Genomic DNA, 20,831 nt, shown 5'->3' with positions numbered 1-20,831 from the left:
GGGATAGCTATGGGATAGCTACCCACAGTGCAATGCTCCAGAAATTGACGCTAGCCTCGGACCATGGACGCACACCGCCGAATTAATGTTCTTAGTGTGGCCGCGTGCACTCGACTTTATACAATCTGTTTTACAAAACCGGTTTATGTAAAATCGGAATAATCCCATAGTGTAAACGTACCCCTAGTGTCAAAATAGGAAGAAGGAGGAACCCCACATCTTTGACTTGAAAGAACCAATGATAACCTGAAATTCTTCACTAGTTCACTAGGTAGTGTGCATTGTGTAGTTAATCTGAAAGCTCTATTGAAAGAGAGGGTAGTGGAGAGTCTCTGAGTGGTCTGCAATACAGAAGTGTTTGAGTTAATTAATTGCCTCATCTTTATTTATTAGTCAACTTGAGCCACTATCATAGCAATGCTTGCAAATGACTCTTATTAGAGGTTTTATACTTATTGAAATGTATGTAAAAATGTTCCCTGGTTTTGTTTGTTTTTAGACAAAACGAGACAAGTAACACACCTTCAAAACTTGTTAATTTTTATTAATGATGATAGGTTTTTTCTTTCTTTTGCTATAGAAAGGCTTTTTTTGCACAGTTTTTCCTTATAGTGACATCCCTTGGGACTGCAGGAACAGACAAACTTCTCTAAAATAATTGCAAAGTGTCTGAGTCATCAAATGAGCACTTGGTATACGGTTGAAGGGACGTGTTCTAATTTATTCCTTGTCCTACATTCAACATCCCAAGTTCTCTACCTGTCATTAAGAAAAAAGAAATTACTGGGCTGTAGCTGATCAGATGGAATGAAGAAAAAATTGAGATATCCTTCTGACTTATGCTGCTATGTGAATAATTATTTAAGGTTTTAAAGCACTGATGGACTTAAATAGTTCTCAAAGATCTATGATTAACTAGAATATTTCTTGTCTCCAAACCCAAATTGTTCGTTTGAAAATGAGAGGAGCCCATTTTAGTGTCCTTGATGTCTCTCTTTTCAAGCATCTTTCAGCATTTTGAGAGCTTAGCTGCTTTGGAATAATTTAATTTACTAAGAAATAGTCATTTTGCTACATCTTTTTAGAGTTTTTTTTAATTCACCCTCCAATTCTTTGTAATGTGGATTAAAATAAGTAACTTGATGAAAGATCTGAATTACTGTATAAGAGAATCAATTGTACAGTTTAATTGAATTATTCATGTAAATATGCATTTGCAGGATCTGGTGCAAGTGTAGGATGTGGTCACCCCTGTTCCTCAGTGGGGAGAAAACCTATGAGGCTTGTCCTAGGAGAAATTTTCTATGAATATCTCCTTGCAATGATACCATACACATTGTTCCTTTTAGGCAAGCTTTGTTTCCTTCCTTTCCCAACACCATCCATCCAAAATCAGCAAAGGAACCTACCACCAAATCTGGGAGATCCTCAAGGATCCATGTAGATCTTCAGATCTCTGTGGCAACCAAGCTCTTATGCCTCCATGCTGGCTTAAAGGCCCAATTGGGCCCTTAGCTCCCTGGCACTGTGGCTTCATTGGAGCTGTGCCACCAGAGACTCACTCTGTCCGCAGCTGCTTTGGAAGGGATCAGATGAAAAATTGGTAATGATAGTAGAAATGCACAATATCAGTTGTCATTGTGGTAGGAAAACAAAAGGTGGATGTATTGTTCATTATTTCTCTGTTATACATGTGTGGAGTACAAGTTTCATGTAACTGCCCTACTGTCTGTGTGTGTTTAAAAAAAAAAAATATATATGATCCATATAGGTTGTGATGGGGCAAGGCCAGATGGCTACAGTAAAGTACTGACAAACAGGTATGTTAGCCCCAGGCTAAACAAATCCCTAGTACCCTGGTAACCAAATGGCAGTTGCTCCAGGTTAACAAGGCACCTGGAGCCAATTAAGATCTTTCTAGAAGGCAGTAGAGATAGCTACTTTAATTAGAACACCTGCAGCCAATCAAGGCAGGCTAATCAGGGCACCTGGGTTTAAAAAGGAGCTCACTCCAGTCAGGCAGGGAGGAGCCAGAGGAGGAGGAGTGTGTGTGAGGAGCTGGAAGCAAGGAGCTGAGGGTGAGAGAGTATACTGCTGGAGGATTGAGGAGGACAAGCATTATCAGACACCAGGAGGAAGGTCCTGTGTTGAGGATAAAGAAGGTGTTTGGAGGAAGCCATGGGGAAGTAGCCCAGGGAATTGTAGCTGTCATGCAGCTGTTACAGGAGGCACTATAGACAGCTGCGATCCACGGGGCCCTGGGCTGGACCCCGGAGTAGAGGGGGGGCCTGGGTTCCCCCCAAACCTCCCAGCTCCTGATCAGACACAGGAGGAGCTGACCCCGACTGTGGGTTCCACAAGAGGGAAGATCACTGAGGTGAACAAATCCGCCAATAAGCGCAGGACCCACCAAAGTAGAGGAGGAACTTTGTCACAATGTGCACAGTATGACATTCTGGGGTGCAATCCAGACCAGTAAGGCAATGTGTCACTACTTGCCCTGTAACCTGAGGTGTCTCACAATGCCTTGCTGCTGTAGCTCCCAACCTGGGCTTCTCACAAACAGCATGCAGTTCATATCCTAAGTATAGCCACAGGGCTGGTCCAGTAGCATTGACGCCAGCAGCCTGCCAGCAAACATGAGCCCCATTCTGGGTTTCCAGCAGCCTTGCTTACTACTTGCTGGGTGACCCCAACACACTCCCAGTCCTGGATTTTCCCCAAATATATGTGCTCTGCACATTCCAGCCCTCTCTTGGAAAATCCAGATATAATAGGTCTATTGCCCCTCTCAGGGATCAAGATAGAACAGTTTGCCACTTTAAATGAAGTTACCCACACAGTTCACAACACTGGATTAGTTTTGACTAAAGAATAAATCAAGTTTATTTAACTACAAAAAGAGAGGTTTTAAGTGAGCGCAAGTAATGAGGCATTAAGTCAGAAATGGTGACAAGAGGAAAAAAAGAGAAAATCCTTTCTAAACTTACCTAACTAGAGTTGGTTTAAGTTGAAGTCCCTTATAACATGTTTTCAGTACGTTTCTGGCCAAACTCTCAGGCCAGGATCTGCTCCCAAAGTCCAGCAGCCTGTTTCTTTTCTTGTCTTAGGTGAAAAAAGAGAGATGGCTAGGGAGAGAACTTGGGGTGTTTTTACCCCCTCGCTTTTACAGTTCAGTCGCCCTTTGAAATGTATTTTCCTGAGAGTGACCCTGATAAAGTTCTCGCCAGCTAAGAAGAAAGAGACATGAAGTGAGGTGAGGAAGAGGTTTCATGCTGTTGTCTGCTTAGATCAGACCTGTTTATTCCTGCCCCCACCCTTCCTTGCCAAAGTATGGCCACTTGATAGGTGATGGCCCATCAGTTTTGACACCAACATCAACTTGTCCTTTGTCTTTGAGAAACTGGTCTACCCACTCCCCAGACTTGTCTGGTAAACACACTTCAGTCACAATTCAGCTTATGTCCATACATCTTACATATAATGTTGCTACGTACATTTTACCATGATATTACTGACCTGAAAGTTAGTTTTCAGATGATACCTCACAAGGCATATTTGTACAAAGACTATTACAATAGTGTGTCGGGTGTGAATACAAGGGTTCATTCCATTACACACACATTGTATCTTATTTTCCTGCAGCCATAGATTTTCCCTCGTTAATTTTCAGTTTAATTTTTTTCAAGCATCCACAACATGCAGAGTTCATTTCTGAAATGGAATAAAAAAGCAAAGTACACTTAGCTGCGCACATTACTGGTGAAAAGTTAGTCATGAGATCTCACAGATTTAATTTTAGAAGTGAATAGGGATTTCTCCCTGCCCCCCCCCCATTTTAAATCAATAGTCTTCAAACAAGCACAGAGTATCCCTTTGAATTCAAATGGGATTTCTGTACTGTACTTCAGTGGGATCAAGGCCAATCTTTGTATGAAGATATCGGGGACTTGTGTACAACAGAGCCAATAAACAGTCTTCACTTTGCAGAAAGTTGCAGTGAAATAAATGGACTTCAGGTCAAGTGGACAAGTGGTCAAAAGATTCATAATAGTCAAACAGATATTGTACCTTTTTGAACAAACAGGTTTGTTTAAATAATGAGCAGCCTGTATGGAACAATCCAGTTGTTGCTAGGTTCTCAGTTGCCAAAAACAAAGCCTTTTTAGCCTGTTGCAATAACAAATTGAAAAGTTATGTAAATCTGCTGAAGTCAATGGAACTACTCATGTGAGTCAGTGCTCACCAGCATGAGTAATGGTTTGCACAATCAACCCTTAGTGTAGTCAAACATTGATTAACTCATTGACATAAAACAAACAGTTCCTTGCATAATTCCTTGACATTTTCTGTATACCAATGTAAAGTGATTTATTCTTGACGCATTCAACGATTAGTTTCTTGTGCTCACCTGACTTGAGAGGATAAATGTTTTCTTGGTATTCTGCTATGTGAATCAAAATGTTATATAGCTTATCCTTACCCTGCGAGTTGGATCCTGTAAGCAATCCATGCATAGAACTCCCATGGTAGTTCTGCAGGCACAGTACTGAGGATTGGATTTAACCTAGATAACGTAATTGTATATGCAGTTTGTGATTATATTTCACTGCCACAAATTTTTCAAAGAATATATTATGTATGTCAGAACTATTTTTTTCCAAAGTCCTTTGCATTCATGTTGGAACCCTGAGTAACCTTCCCATCAAGTTTCCACTAACACACTCCCACATTTTTACACCATCCCGTTCTCAACTAGTGAAACTCCAGATCATATACCTATCATTTCTAGCCAAGCAGGTCTGACACTGTTTTTACAGAATCAGATGGCAGGATCTCTGTTAAGAAAACCAATATAGTCCCTTGCGACAGAGGCTCCTGCTTCTGTGTTATGAAGAAATGTAGATTAAAACTCTGAAATCTATCACATTCTACTTTACAGCTGTATCAAAAATGTGCACTTGTGCACATGGTTGTGGTCCATTCAGTCTAGCTAAGGGGGAAATCTCTCATGGTGGGAAGGGCCAGCACAGTTCCCTCTACTCCTCTTTACCTCCACATAGGGGCAGTTCAGGGACTTGTTGGTTGAGCAGCTATTCAGGCATACCTGTATGCATACCCTGTCTGCCAAGGGAAGGGTCTGTGTGCTGGTCCTCTAAGTCAGTGATGAAAGTTGCAATAATATGGTGGTTCATAGGAGAGGCTTAATAGCCATGATTACGTAGGTGGCCCTGACAGTTTGTGATACCAGTATAGAGTGGCTGCAGATGCTAAGCTGGAATAGTAGCCATCAGGGGCGGCTCCAGGCACTAATACACCAAGCGCGTGCCTGGGGCAGCAAGCCAGAAGGGGTGCTCTACTGGTGGCCGCGAGGGCGGCAGGCAGGTTGCCTTCAAAGGCATGCCTGTGGAGGGTCCGCTGGTCCCACGGTTTCGGCGGACCTCCCGCAGGTGTGCCTCTGAATCCGCGGGACTGGGGACCTCCCGCAGGCAAGCCGCCAAAGGCAGCTTGCCTGCCGTGCTTAGGGCGGCAAAATACCTAGAGCTGCCCCTGGTATCCATGGGACTGACTGAGCAGAATCTCTACATCCCAGTTGTAGGCTGGGCAGTGGATTTCACTTCCCCAAACCCTGTGAACTCCAACTATGTACAGTCTGAATACTCCTCTTGCACGCAGCCCTAGTAAATGTTATGCTAATAAAGCAGCTTTGTAAAAAAGGTGCTGTCTATAAAACCATTTTTCTGCTTGGAAAGTGAAGGCATTTTATAACCTACAATCAACAAACAGGTGATTATTTAAATATCTAGTACTATTCAAGTGACCTGATTTTTCTGTCAAGACTCCTTAAAGTGTTGTTTTAAAGAATTATAATCATACATGTGTTAAATTAAGGACATGAAAAAGCTGAGGTGGCACCTCTGCTGTTAAGGCTGGTTTCAACTTTTCACTTAAAGTGTCAAGTATCAGAGGGGTAGCCATGTTAGTCTGGATCTGTTAAAAACCACAGAGTCCTGTGGAGCTTTATAGGCTAACAGACATATTGGAGCATAATCTTTCATGGGTGAAAACCCCCTTCGTCAGACGCATGCACCTGACCAAGTGGATATTCACCCTTGAAGGCTTATTCTTCAATATGTCTGTTAGTTTATAAGGTGCCACAGGACTCTTTTGTTGCTTTTCACGTAAAGTGGAGATTCAAGCTCTCTGTTTCAGATGATGAAACCAGTGTATCTTCACTAAAATTTACAGCACATCAGTTTTGGGTAAAGATTGAATTTTTGGGAGGTAGAGGGTGGTGGTTGGAAATAAATGTTACTTTATTTGGGCTCAGTTGTGGCTTTGCTATGAATGCAGAGCAAGGACCAGCTCATTGTCACCCACCCATGTTGAGGGTAGGTGAATAGCAGCTATGCAGAACCAGCTCTCCTGCCGTACATTGCAATCTCTGGTACAGGTAACCTGCACGCATGACTAAGGGGATGCTGATGCCCTTTATAGCTAGATCACAGGTTGTGCATTAATTAATGTGCATTAATAAGGTTAATTAAAATATATGGTCTTTAAAAATTTACTTTACTTTTTTAATCTCTTTTCAATTAAGTTTTTAATTTATGGAATAGAAGTTAAGGAAGAAATGCATGAGAACATTTTCATTTATAATTGACTACCTTTTGACATTGGCAACAATTTCATGTTAAATAGGTGTGGTTTATACACTGTTTAGTGTTTATAGTGATATAGCTTGTTATTTAAACAGTTACTGGAACAAATTATGTCTGTGCACTGAGATAAAACACAAACCAACCAAACAAGCTTTTTCAGACTTCTGTTTTTTACTAGTGTTTAACCATAGCTTGTTCATTTAACCTGATAAAAAAATGTCGTTCATACTACTGGTGACTCAGGCTGCCTTTGCTGATTCTCTATGATTAGCAAAATACAATAACAGCACCAAATTATTGTAATTTGGGGTTGTATCTGTGACACTGAACTGCCTTTGTTTGCCTTTCTTTTGGGCTGAAAAGGTTATATCTCTAAATAGGACATGATCCAATAATCAGTAGAATTGCCCATCCTTTGCTTTTGAGAATCCTGACATTCTCTTTGGCTGATACCAGGTTCAGTAGTGTTCGCTGAATACAATTGTCCTGGAAGAAAATGGATCTTAAAATGATTTAAGCTCCAATCTTGTTTATTGCAGCATATTTTTCTGCTAATAGTCACGGTTTATTTGTATTGTCATTCACATAGACCCCATTTTAGATGATGATCTGATTTTTTTTAATCATTTGCTTGTTTTTTGCATGTTTGTCATGCAATATTACATAGGGCAAAATTGTGGCTTGACCAGAAGCACCACAGAGGGGCAGCACATTGTTGCACTGCCCCAGTCGGAGGCTGAGAACCAAATTGTGACCCGAAGTTACAATTGGCTTCCCACTTCCTCCCTCGGCTTAAGGGAAAGGAGGGTAAAATCATCTACATGAGTCCTACAGTTGATGATGATTAGATCACTTGGTGGCTTGTGGGGGGGAAGAGGGTGACAAAGCTGTGCTCATTCCATGCCCACCTGCATGGGAAGGGGGAAGTAGCAGGTGTGGGCACTACTATTCACTATCTGGCATGCCTTAGTCTGATGTTCCTACACAAGTGCTGTGACTCATTTAGTGTTTAAGGAACAATCCCTTACAATTTAAATTCTAGAGGATGGGTGCTCAGGGTTCAAATATTTTGGGAGGAGAAGAGATACCGGTACTCTTCCAAATTCATGCTATGCACTTGTGTTCGTTCACAGACCAAGCTCCATCCACCTGGAATAGTAAAGCAAGATTCTACTCACAGTATATGACTGTACACGTCTTTTCTTGCATTTCTTGATCAAATGATGAGCAGTGACACATAAATAAAGAGGGGTGATGTGCTGGGGGGTGGCAGAATGCTTCTTAGATAAAGTTAAGTTTCTAACTCCATATAAAGCATGTAAGTAAAGGTGATCTGATTTGTTTCAAAGATGAGTGCCAACAGCTGCTATTGAATTCATTGGGACTTTTAGCCACTCAGCGCTTCTAGAATTGTTAGTAAAGGTAGATGAAACAGGGAGTCGGCAACACAAATTGTATCTGTTAAGAAAAACCAAGATGTGAGAATTTGTGGCGATTTCAAAATCATGACTAAGCCAGTTTTAAAAGTTGACAAATATCTTTTATACATGGCAAGGGCTATGTTTGCTACATTAACAGCTGGACAGAAGATCAGGATGTGAAGTTAGTTCATCTTTATTTATTGGAGGTAGGCCTTGAATTTCAAGCACTGCTCATAAGAGAAGATCTCAGCTCAACAGACTTCCTGTTAGAATTGCATTAATCCCTACAGTATAGCAAAGAATCATGGAATACCTGGAGCCCAGGGCTGTCATGTGATATGATTTCCATGATATCATCACAGCAAAAACTAAGGCAAAACACTTAAAATTTAAGCCAAGTGTTGTTGAGGCCAAAGACTGTGAGAGAAAATCAAACTAGGCCGGAGTTGAATTATTTCACAATAATGTTGAATATTGTGTCCATGTGATAGACACAAACTCATAAGATAAAATTGCTGTGGCAGAGAATGTCCTTCATCCTACAAGTGTTGAACTATATTCTTTTTTAGGGCTTGTGTGTTATAGCTCTTTGTTATACTAATCCTACCCAGTCTCCCTGAGCTCCTCCAGAAGGATAGAAAATATCAGTGGACAGAGGCATATGAAGAAATATGCAAGGAAGTCAAAAGGACTTACAGCTTCCGGTTGAGAATGCATGCACTGTGACTTGGCACTTAACTGGCTTTTAATGCTTCTTCCTCATAGAACATGCAACATGAGTGCTTCTATCTGACAGATGTGAAAAACCAGATTCATTTGCATCTCATTCGCTGACCACTGAAAAGAATTGTGCATAAGTAGATAAAATTTGGTGTGACGGATGAAGAAATATCTCCTTTATTTGTAAAGATGATGCTTTTTCTTAAAAACAGATCATCATCCTTTGACACCTTCAGTCACAGAAAAGATATTCCTCTAGTAACTATATTACAATGCAGGGCTTTGTAATATAGTTGGTACCAATACTCAACTAAATATGAGAACATAGCAAAGCATTTCAGTGTTGACGGATTGTGCCAACTACTGCTTGATTAGTGAGAACATTTCTTCCAGAGTATACTGTGTGCATGGCTTTAGTATATCTCAAATAGACACTTTACTACTGAGCACAAGAGAGCAACTAGGTATATGGTACTGTGAGGGTCCAGAACATTGAACACACAAGTATTCTCTCTTCATTCTATAATTTGCAAGAGGAGCTTCATATCCATGATGACTGTATACTATGGGGCATTCAAGCAGGGATCTCTAGAAAACTCAAAGAGCAGCATTTAGTTTGTCCAAAGCACGGCTCAGATGAGAGCATTGGTAAAGTTTGGCAGCTAAACATTGATAGCCAAACCTCAAAAGTTTGACAAAAGATGTACGTGAGTAGATGCTGAATGCACTACCAGATGAGATCTTAATCCACCCTTGTGAGTGAATAAGAATAACACTGCAGCACCTACATATGGATTACATGGGATGTTTTTCAGGGCCAAATGTAGTTTTTTATGCTTATTCAAAATAGCTAGAGATATCTCCAATATCATTAACAACCTCTTGCTTACCAGTGAAGTACTATGCATTTTTCAAGCGATTGTATTTTTCAGCCACACCTGAAGAAGAGCTCTGTGTAGCTCAAAAGCTTGTTTTTCTCACCCACAGAAGTTGATCCAATAAAAGATATTACCTCACCCACCTTGTGTCTCTAATATCCTAGAACCAACACTGCAAACATTGTATATCATAGCAGTTTGTCAGTAGGAAGAGTCCACTGTGGTCGGAGCATCAGAATTTCAGGAATTCATAAAGTCATATATCCAACCACAGCCTCTTGCCCTGCATGCTTCGCTGAATGATTTGTAATCCTTTTTCATATTTGAACAGTCTATGAAGTCAGAAAAGGGCACTTAGAACAAAGAAACTGGCCAGCCTCTTATTTACATACAGAAAAGCTCCATACAACATCATCCATACAATGGTGTTTGGTTTTGCTTGTTCTTTCAATAAAGCTTTGTTCTCAGTTGGATCTCCTTAAAGTAGGCCTTTGAAGATTGGCTTATAAGAAATAAGCAAAATAAGCAGCTAGTGGACAGCGTGTCTTTTGGTACAAACTGACCATGTGCTAAAGAGTGTGGGTAAGAGAATTGAACGGAGACTGAAAATGAGTTCTAGTTATGAGTCAGTCACAGTTAAGTCCAGTGTTTGTTCATTATAAGAGTCAAAGATGACCAAGTGAGATAAGCACATACCTTGGTTGTGCTGGACAAAGACACTGTTTGTTTAATTCTAACCAACTTGTTACTTTATTATCAGTGGCAGGTCCATCTCCTGAGTTACACAAGAAATCTAATTGTACAGATTTTCCCTGGATGAGGAAAGGGAGCAAGACCTAACTACATACATCCTAAACTTGGCTCCAGGTATTATTGTTTAACAGGGTCATGAAACTGCAGCCAAGGAATCAGGAGAAGATCATCAAGGATTCTTTTAGACAAATACTAAACACCCAACTAGCTAGAGCCATCTGTCTACCTATCCATCATGACATTTGTTAGTTACTATATTTATGGTACCACTTTACATTCAGTGAAGCATAAAATTTACCCATAGGCTATATAATGGTACTTGAGCCTTATTAAGAATCATAAACAAATTATGTTAAAGTTAAAAATTTGAGTTTCACTGATGTAAAAGTGGTGTAAGGAAGTGGAGAATTAGGCCAACAGAAATTTCCTCTGGGTGATTAATTATGCCTAGGTGTTATATTAGACCATATAGATCAACCCAAAATTATCCTTAAGTAATAATTGCTCAGTATTTATAGTTATTCGTAGATGACCGATAGCATGATCGGTTAAAAAAAATAAGAGTTTTAACTGATAATTTCTCTCAAAACAAGTGGTACTTGCAGCTGTGAGGTCCATGGGTCCAAAGGATCAGCTCTGCCAGCGTGTCCAATCCAATGAAGTCTTCTTGAACCTGGATCCCAAAGTTTCATGTTGCAGAATTTGCTTTCCAACAGATAAGCTGAGCTGGACAGGTTTTTTTTCCTGTCATTTCTCCAAGAGAAAATTACCCCTGAAATCACCACTTCTCTTCAGATGTGACATTATACTGTGAGTTTCAAGAATTAGAACAATACTTCATTCTAATAGTATGTTCATTTATTTTTGTTTAGTTTGATTGAGTATGAATATGCTGTAGAATACCATACATGCACATTGCTATAGTACAAGTTACTGTTACAGTCACTAAAGCTATTACACACAGCAAAAAAAGAAAAAAAGATATTTGCCCGCTTCAAAGACAAACACTATAAATCCATTATTCTTTTCCCTGCAGTCAGCCGCCCTAGTGTTGTATGTAACAATAAGCACACTGCCTCTCACAATGTTTATCTTTCTCTATTTTAGAGCAATATTGATAATGCAACAGAAAAACCAGCTTCAGTTTACCAAATGTGAAAATGACAACAATAAATAATCAATTACATGCAGTTATTTTTGGAAGCATTTTGATTTCTCATTCAAAATTTATAAAAGGTTCAAAAACTCATTAGAATGAAAGTTTTTGGATCATTTATATCCATCAATTAGAATGTAGATATTTCAGGCATAGATATTGAAATTAAAACTCCAAGTAGTCACCAATTAAAATTCGGCAACAGGTTAAACACTATCTGATCTTTAATTCTGTTTTGTTTTAGATTTTTTTATTCCCACTGGATTTGTTAATTAACTAGAATTCTTTTCATTTGCTGTACCTCTTTACTTTCATGATTTAAATAAAAAAAAAAAGCCAAATAAATAAAACCACAGGGAATCTTAGATCCATTACTACTTGATTAATTAAATTATTTTTAGAACTTTATTGATTTTTAGTCTGGTTTTATTTTTAAACAAAAACCTTCTGCTTTTTTTTCACACTGTCATTCCTTATTCTATGTGCATTGTGAAAATTGTCCATTGTGAGTGTTGTGCATTATGTTTAGTTAATGTTGACCAATGAAGAAGTCATTAATATATTCATATTAAATTCAGATTCTGATGCCCTTAATCACATTCAGTAGTACCTTACTCCTTGGTTAATCCCATTAAAATCATTAGAACTATTTGAAGAGTAAATTACTGCTCAATGTCAGTGTATTACAATTTATCCTTTAATGAGTTCTATTGTGTTTGGTTTTTTTTAACACAAATATAGGATTCATTCAACAATGTATTTATGGCATAATAGAATGCAAGGAGTCTAAGTTTTTGGTCCAAAACAAAGCTTCCCAGGACAGCAACAACTGAGAGCACTGCTGAGTGTAAGGACTTCATACATCTGCACACACCACAGATGTCAGTCCGCTGCACACGTGGCATAGAGACTTTCTCCTCCAAAACCACTGGGACTGAATGAGAAGCTCCATGAGCTACCACCGACCTCACTAAATGGTAGTGTACATTCAGCACTGTACACGCACACTAGCTAGTACATTACAAGAGAAAGCATAATTAAGGAGAATCATTCTCATACTTGAGTCATTCTCAAGAGACCACTTTGGATGGCCTTCAGGTTCACAGTGGCTGGCTAAGGAAAGATGGTGCCCAATTTTTCTAAGTCAGAAGGAGGGTGGCCACAAGCATGAACAAAATAAGTAGGGATAAAATGAAAGGGAGCTTGGGAAGGTCCATCTAAAATTAACAGAAAATAAATGAAAGAAATCCATTCCCTTAAGGATTGATCCTTCAGAGTAGTGGACACATCCCATTTATAAATGGAAAGCTCTCGGGATTTGTAAGATCAGGCAAAATTAAGGAAGACAAATAGTCTAGGTTGTTGCAGGAAAGGATAATTAAAAACAATGCTATGAAAAGACATAAAGAATTTTATAGATGGAATGAACCACATACTTCCCTGCATTCCACAGCATAGAGGGGAGAATTGGAAACAGACTAAAAACAAGTGTGAGTTTCTATATCTAACTTCAGTATCTAAGCAGAACAAAATGGCAAAAGAAAACAAATAGGTTTAATATTGAAAAGTAAATTGTATTTTGATAGCTTATGGTGATGGCAGGCACACAGGTAAGGAAAATTGTTTTGTTTATATTACTTTAATAGCAACACATTTGGATCATTCATATAAATCAATCTTTCTGGTATTTTCTGAAAATCCAGTGTGTTTATTATAATAACGGAAAGTGTTAATGTGATGGTGAAGATGAAATATCATTGGAAATTTGAAAAACTGGAGATGTGTGTCCCACACATTTAATATTTGCATTAAAATATTTCATATAGTTTTGTGAAAGTATAGAGGGTTGTGGGGAAACACCTGCCTGAAATCTTTCTTAAAATATTCCACTGCTTATTTTCAACAGCAAATACAATTTCAATAGATAAATTACATGATAATATGAAAAGTGGTGTTTAGTCTACAAAATCTAATGAAATCTTCAAGCAATGATAGTCAGAATCAGATGGATTCATAGCTGATATGCTTCTAGAAAAAAAATTGATCAATATCTGAACTTTTTCCCTAGAATTGTGTATAATAGGTGAGACTTAAAAAAATGAATAAATAAAACATTTCCTTTGGAGAAAAGGCAAAAAGAAAATTTCTTTCACAATTGTAAGTCTTTACTGTGATGCTTTCTTGATACATAATTCAATCCCATGGTTCATATCATCCCCTAGACTTTCCATGCTTTGTGTTTGATTGTTCCACCAGTATCATGTATATCCCATTGCTCTCTAGTGACTGGTCCACTTGAGGATAACTTTCTATTACTTTTCTATCAATTAATGGAATTGTTCCTTTAACTCGAGTGGTAGAGGATGGTGTTTTGATACTAAAATTTCTGGGTTCAGACCCTGAGGGCTAAACATGCATTACATTTCCAAGCAGTACAAAAGACATTAAATAAAAAGTTTCATTCTTCCATCAAACACTGAAGTGGGCTCCCTGATGTGCCTAAAATCCACATGGCATTCTGTTTGAAACAGGCTGCTCTGAATGTGGGAACTATGCTATAAGTCTATACAGAGCAGTTGATGACTTGATATATAAGTCATATACTTGATTCCAAGGAGCACCTGCTGGTATCAGTCCATACTTTTGCATGCTTGGAATATGTTGTTCTTTGGGTTTATGGATCCATATTTGTGACAAAATCCCCAGTCTAACACAGTTGCATATAAAGTAGCCTGACAGGTATTGTGTGGACAGTGCACTATATGCCAGCATGTTAGGAAGTGCACCTTCAGTTGGCGTAACTAACATCCTTCTTACTGTACCGCAGGAATGCTGACTTGTGGATCAAAACTACCTTCACACTGTTGTCCTGCACTACCACACCCTCAGTACTGCATCTGTATTCATCTCTTGTCTTGCAGCAGTTGTAAGCCAATGTCAGGTCTTCTAACCAGTAGTGTTTCATGGATGTTTCTTGTGAGTTCAGTCTACTGCCGTACCATCACCTCCTTTAACGTTATCTAACCATGAAGCATTTTTATTAGGCATGCCTACTGCGACCTTAGCTAGGGCTGTTGAGTTTTGGTTTAGGGGAAGCTAAAATGTTAAGTTCATAAATGTATTTTGGGGCACATCTGTTTTCCCTGTGCAACTTTTTGCATGTAACGGGTGACTATTTGGTTCCTGTGCAGGTGTGTGTGAAGAAAGCTGTAGAAGGGAGATCGGGAAGAGAGAGAGAGAAAGGAATGTATTGTATCAAGTCCTTCAATATATTGTACCAAGCCCTTCAGTATATTGTTGAATGAAAATATTACATGTGTGGCATTTTCAGAAGTGCTCCACATTAGCTTCTTTGCTCACAGTGAAGTTAATGGTAAACTCCCAGTGTGTAAAAGTGGCAACAGAGTTATGCAATGCTTGGGTGCTTTTGAAAATCCCCCTCACTGTCTGGATCCAGAAAGATAGATTAGCAACATATTTGTTATTTACAAATTAGTTTTTTTTATTATTCAGAGTACAGCAAATAAAATTTAATTTAAAAGATCTTATCTCTGGACACCAAATAACAATATTTCTTAATTGTATCAGACTTCCAGACTAACCAAAAATCTTTAAAGCTTCTAGAAACAATAGCAATAGTTGGCATACGTAATATGTTATCACAAAAATCTTATTGTGGGCTCAGAACCAATGTGCACACATATAGAACTCAAACTGGGACAGCATGTGCTTAAACATTAAATAATCATTGTTAGGTTTAAGAACATGAATTATTCCAGAAAAAAAATCTTTTGAACATCATAGACTCCAGAAAAAAATGGATTAATATGGCATATCAAGGGGTAACATTTGCTAGCATTATAAAAGTCACACTGGGGGACTGGATGGTGTAGGGATTGGCTAAAACTTTTCATCTTGACAGTGGGTCACCAATTCAGGAATCAAATTAGGAAACGATCCACAGTAGTTCCCGTCTGACATTTTGCCCCAACATAAACAATGTTTAGCTTTCAATATTATAACAAGTTTAACCCTGGTTTTTTAGGATAGATCTTGGAAAATGAAAAGGATTGGTCAGTTGAGTAATGGAGACTCTTTGACCCTATAAAAATGGAAAAGCCGATTAATTGTGGACTTAAGTTGTTTTTCTTTTGAACATGTTAATGACAACATTCAAAATTTAAAAATAAAGGGAAAATCTTCATTTGCAGTTTGAATAACTTGGGAAAAGTTCAAGAAGGGCCAGAAGATGGGTTCAGAGCTGTTTTATTACTTTATATTTGATGTCTCACTCGGTAAAAAAAATATATTTGTTAATAAAGTTTTAGGAAAACAATTTTAACATTGAATCTAACTGTTCTACCTATATCCAAGTTGCATGTCTGTATATCAAGGGACAAAATTTAGTTCCGAGTGCTTGATCATGTAAGCTGCTGAACAGTCTGCCTCCAGTCTAGGAAAGCTCTTAGCTATCAGCATGTGTGTAGTCCCATTGACAATACAGAACTACCCAAATTAAACAAATATTTAAGTGCAATGCTGGATTGGGGCCAGAGTGCTCGGCACCTTGCAGGATTGAGCCCTGCGTGATTGAAGTAGCTGATTGCACCTGAGTGGATGCATGGAGTTCAACATTTTAACAGATTCCATTCGGTTTTCAAAATGGGACTGTTTCTATGAATGGTCTAAGGGCCTGATCAAAAGACTACTGAGGTCAGAGGGAATGTGGGGGTCATTCTGCTGACATCAACAGGCTTTGGATCACGTTCTAAAACTTCTTAAGAATAAGAGACAGGGCCAGTTTTGATTTCAGTGGGAGGTAGGTGCTTTTGAAAATCCTACTAGCGCCTATCTGCATCTTTCAGCAGCTTTAAAAATCTAGCCCATTGGGCCCCATGCCACATCCTCAGCTGATGTGCATGGCCTAGCTCCACTGAAGTAAATGGACCTATGCTGATTTATACCATCTGAGGATTTGGCTCATTAACTGAAGAACTGAGTTGCTGTGAGTGTGTTTTGGCTTTTAGGAACCTTTAATACAGTACTTCACTTGAATTACTCATCTCTGACAAATACAATCTTTGTGGTGTTTGATTATGTGCAAGTAACATCTCAGGATTTTTATATTAACTAAAACCATGTGCCCTACCGTCTCAGTTCACTTAATAGTTCTGTACCAATTTTGCACATTTTCTGTAAGCCTGACAATTAAAAATTCAAAGAAAACCAAAAGGAGTACACTTCTAATCTCAGATTTTACTAGCATTCTGTCTACTTACGCAACACTCGTTTCCACATTTTACACTAGCAAGAGCAATTAGCAGCATCCTCAAAAAACACAGGAATTTGAATCAGTACCCAGTCTGGGGGCATATGCCAAACTGTTAGTGCTCTCTGCTGTTGTTTGGCAAAAGCTTAACTCAGGGTACGTCTTCACTACCCGCCATATCGGCGGGTAGCAATCGATTTCTCAGGGATCGATATATTGCATCTCATCTAGACGCGATATATCGATCCCCGAATGCACTCCTGTCAACTCCGGAACTCCACCAACGCGAACAGCGGTAGAGGAATCGACAGGGGAAGCCGCAGATGTCGATCCCGTGCCGTGAGGACAGTAGGTAACTTGATCTAAGATACTTCGACTTCAGCTACGTTATTCACGTAACTGAAGTTGCGTATCTTAGATCGATCCCACCTCCTAGTGTAGACCAGCCCTCAATACCATTTCCTCCCTCTTCCCAAACAGGACATGGAAATGTAGATGGAGCAACTGCAATGAGATGTAGTCAGTCACAAATGGTTGACAAAATGGATCATTTAAATGATGCTGTTAACAAAAATAAGCTGATATTCTTGGAAAAAAGTTTGGAAAACGTGTTTGCTACCCAAGCTGTTTTCAGCTAAATAAGAAGTCAGCTATGAAAATACACTGCCAGTTCCTTTGGCAGATACCTCATTCTCAAATGTGCTCACTCAGTGCCAAAAACCATTCCACAGCTCTAGACTTGAGGGTTTTCTATGGAAGTGGTGTAAAATGATAGCTTTCAGACTGTGATTGATTTCAGTACAACACAGAATCTCAATAAGGATATGCACATGCAAGCTATCAAACTTTAACAAGAAACGTAAAGGCTGCATAACAAATGTACATTATGAGTGAAATCCTGGCCTCTTTGAAGTCAATGGGAGTTTTGACCTTGACTTCAGTGAGGTTAGGCTTTAACAATATATGGCCAACAAGACGAACTGTATTTGTACTACAGATAGTGTACATTCTGCATGTTAGTACCAGAGGGGTAGCCGTGTCAGCCTGGATCTGTAAAAAGCAACGAGTCGTGTAGCACCTTAGAGACTAACAGATGTATTGGCGCATAAGCTTTCATGGGTGAATACCCACTTCGTCAGACGCATGCCCCAGGACTCATTGTTGCTTTCTGCATTTTGTCCTCCATGTACAGTAAAAGCATTACTGCAACAAGGTAGGTACAGTTGATGGACAGAGTCCCCCTTTTTTTAAAAGGGATGGGGAGGGAGGCTCAAGTCCATAAGCAGAAAAATATTCATGGGATGAAAGAGGCTTTCTTTCTCTAATTCAATTATTTATACAAAGTGGAACAGTTTCAACAGGAAAGACTGAGAGTGTACTACCCCCCTATCAGCCTGGTAGTCAGCTGGAAAGGTGGGAGACTGCACCAATTCAGGAAAAGCAGGGATTCAAAGCTGGGTTTCCCACCTGCTGGATGAATGCCCTAACCCCTGGATTATTAGGTGTAAGCAATGGTACGACAACGTGTATTAGGCATGCTCAGAGCACAGAGCAAATCAAGTAAGAGAAGCAGGGAAATGTCCAGTTTATGAATCCAGGCAGGGCTTCGGCATGAGCTAGCCACTAAGCAACTAAGCTGTGTTAGAATTTAGGTGGATGTGCATGTGCCCACCAGTAGAAATTTAGAGGATTCACCAGTGGAAACTTAGGTGCTTAAGGACTTCAGGTGAAGCTGAGTGGTGGTTTTTTGAATGCCAGTGGTGCCCAAAGGTTGGCTTTAGGCATCTAAGTGCTCCTCATGAATCTAGTCCATGGCACAGAGTCTGTTCCACCATCTCTCTTTCACTCCCTGCTTCTCAACCCAAGAGCCCATGTTGTTGATTCTCTTCTGCTGGGCCCTGTTTGCCATAAGTGCAAATTTCGTAAACTATGGAAGCACGTTGCACATTTAACCCTAAGGGCATGTGCCGCTCCTGCACACAATGAGAAGATGAACCAGGGATTTTTCTCTTAGTGTGGGAAGCCTGGTTCAGAGATCACTCATCTCAGCACCACATAGTGAACTGAAATCGAAAGAGATTAATCATTTAGAATATAATACTGTATATTTTTGTAATATTAACATCTCTTTATCAAACACATTGAGTTAGTGGTTTTTAAATAACAGGTCCCATAATCATATTTGTTATGAGCCAGAAAGAATGAAGTAAAGCTACTGAAGATAATATTTAAGCAAAGAGAATTGGCATAAATGGATGTTTTGTTTCCACTGGTATTAGAATTTAAAATGGCTCTATATCAAAGTGTCCATTAGAGACTAACTTAATCTAAACTTTAGTTTCTTATTTTGCATTGCCTATTTTCTGCTTTCCTTTTGCTACTGTCTGAAAACTGAGGATTAGTAAGAAGTTTTGTTGCTGCTGCTGCTCTACAGATAAATGTATGTTAGTAAGCTCAGGTTTTATCAGTTTTCCTTTACATACACACACAGTAATTAAAATAGGCAAAAGAAATGTATGCAGTGTAGTTAAAGCCATGTCAGTCCCAGGATATTAGAGAGACAAGGTGGGTGTGATAAAAGATATTACCTCACCCACTTTGTCTCTCTTAAAAGAAATGTTAGCTTTGAAAAGTGGTTAGCCAATTCCAATCAAAACCTTTGCAAATGGCAGGAATGGAAAGACTCTCAATATAACCACACATATCCACATCCCTACTGGGATGAAAGCAAGTGATGACTCAGCAATGACCTCTAATTTTATTGCTACAGTTTTCAACCTGCAAACTACAGTCTCAGGAGACACTTGGCATCTTGCAGGACCAGGCCTTAAATGAACTATAGTGAAGGGGAGATTTTTCTACTGTGAAAATAAATCAGGGCTGACAAAGACTAAGGAGCCAAGCATAACCTAAACCCGCATATCCCTCTGAAATATCAGCAGCAGATGCCCTGAACACATTTCAGCATCAGGATTCTGCTGGTCCATAAATGTTTATAATTGTTTATACAGAAGAAAAGGTGTTTGACATTCTTAGGGTATGTCTACCCATCAGCTGGGAGGGTTCTTCTGGGTAGGCAGCTCTAGCTGGAGCCCCCTACCTGCCCCCGGGTGACAGTCTGGCTTTCTTGCCAATTTCATGGCTCCAGCAGAGAGAAGAATGACAGCCAACAGCCGATGTAAGTAACCCCATAGGCGGTGGGTGTAATAGGCCAGGATAGGCTAAGCCTCCCCTGGTGCAGCTGTGGCCACTGGGCGCCAGTTGTGGGTTTGCAAGGGGAAGATTTTGCTGCTTATTATGCACCAGGCAGGTTCCAGGGCTGCTGAGGAGGCAGTATGTGCTGCTCAGCTTCCTGGGTTTATCAAGTCAGGTTTTTTGGGAAGAGACATGAGATTGTTCCCACGGGCTGGATTGGAGTCTCAGGAGGGGAGGTGCTGCACAGCTGGGGGGGCTGCAGCCAGCCAAGGGGTCCTCCTGCCATGGCGGGGGAGCCTTGGGTAGAAGGAGGAGGCTCCACCTGCCACTGATGAGTAACCCACAGTGTCTCCACAAGCAACTGCATTGCCCTAACTACACAAACATAAGCCCTATGCCTCTTGTGGACCTGGAATTGTGTCGGTGTAGTACGGCACTTAGACCAGTGGGAGCAAGTCTGTAGTGTGTTCATTGACATAATTAGGTCGACGTAAACTACCTTATGTCAACCTAACTCTGGAATGTAAACCAAGCCTTAGCTATAATGCACTTAATTGGATTCCCATCTCACTGTTTTCTTTTTTGGCATGGATCAAACAGCATGAAATTCCAAAACGGCCTGGAAAATTAGGAAAGCCAATATATCACACAGTTCTTTTGAAGTTGTATCATCACTCAAAATTTAATCCCTTGGAGAACCCTTGAGTGGTTTATAGCCCAAAGGTTCTTAAAGCACTGCTTAATACTGTATGCTGTATCAGTCAGTTATATAAGTGT

The sequence above is a fragment of the Chelonoidis abingdonii genome, chromosome 2 (genome assembly GCF_003597395.2).
Source record: "Chelonoidis abingdonii isolate Lonesome George chromosome 2, CheloAbing_2.0, whole genome shotgun sequence".
In the NCBI taxonomy this organism is placed as follows: domain Eukaryota; kingdom Metazoa; phylum Chordata; order Testudines; family Testudinidae; genus Chelonoidis; species Chelonoidis abingdonii.
The sequence above is the reverse complement of the archived record's forward strand: the minus strand, read 5'-3'. Positions refer to the sequence as shown.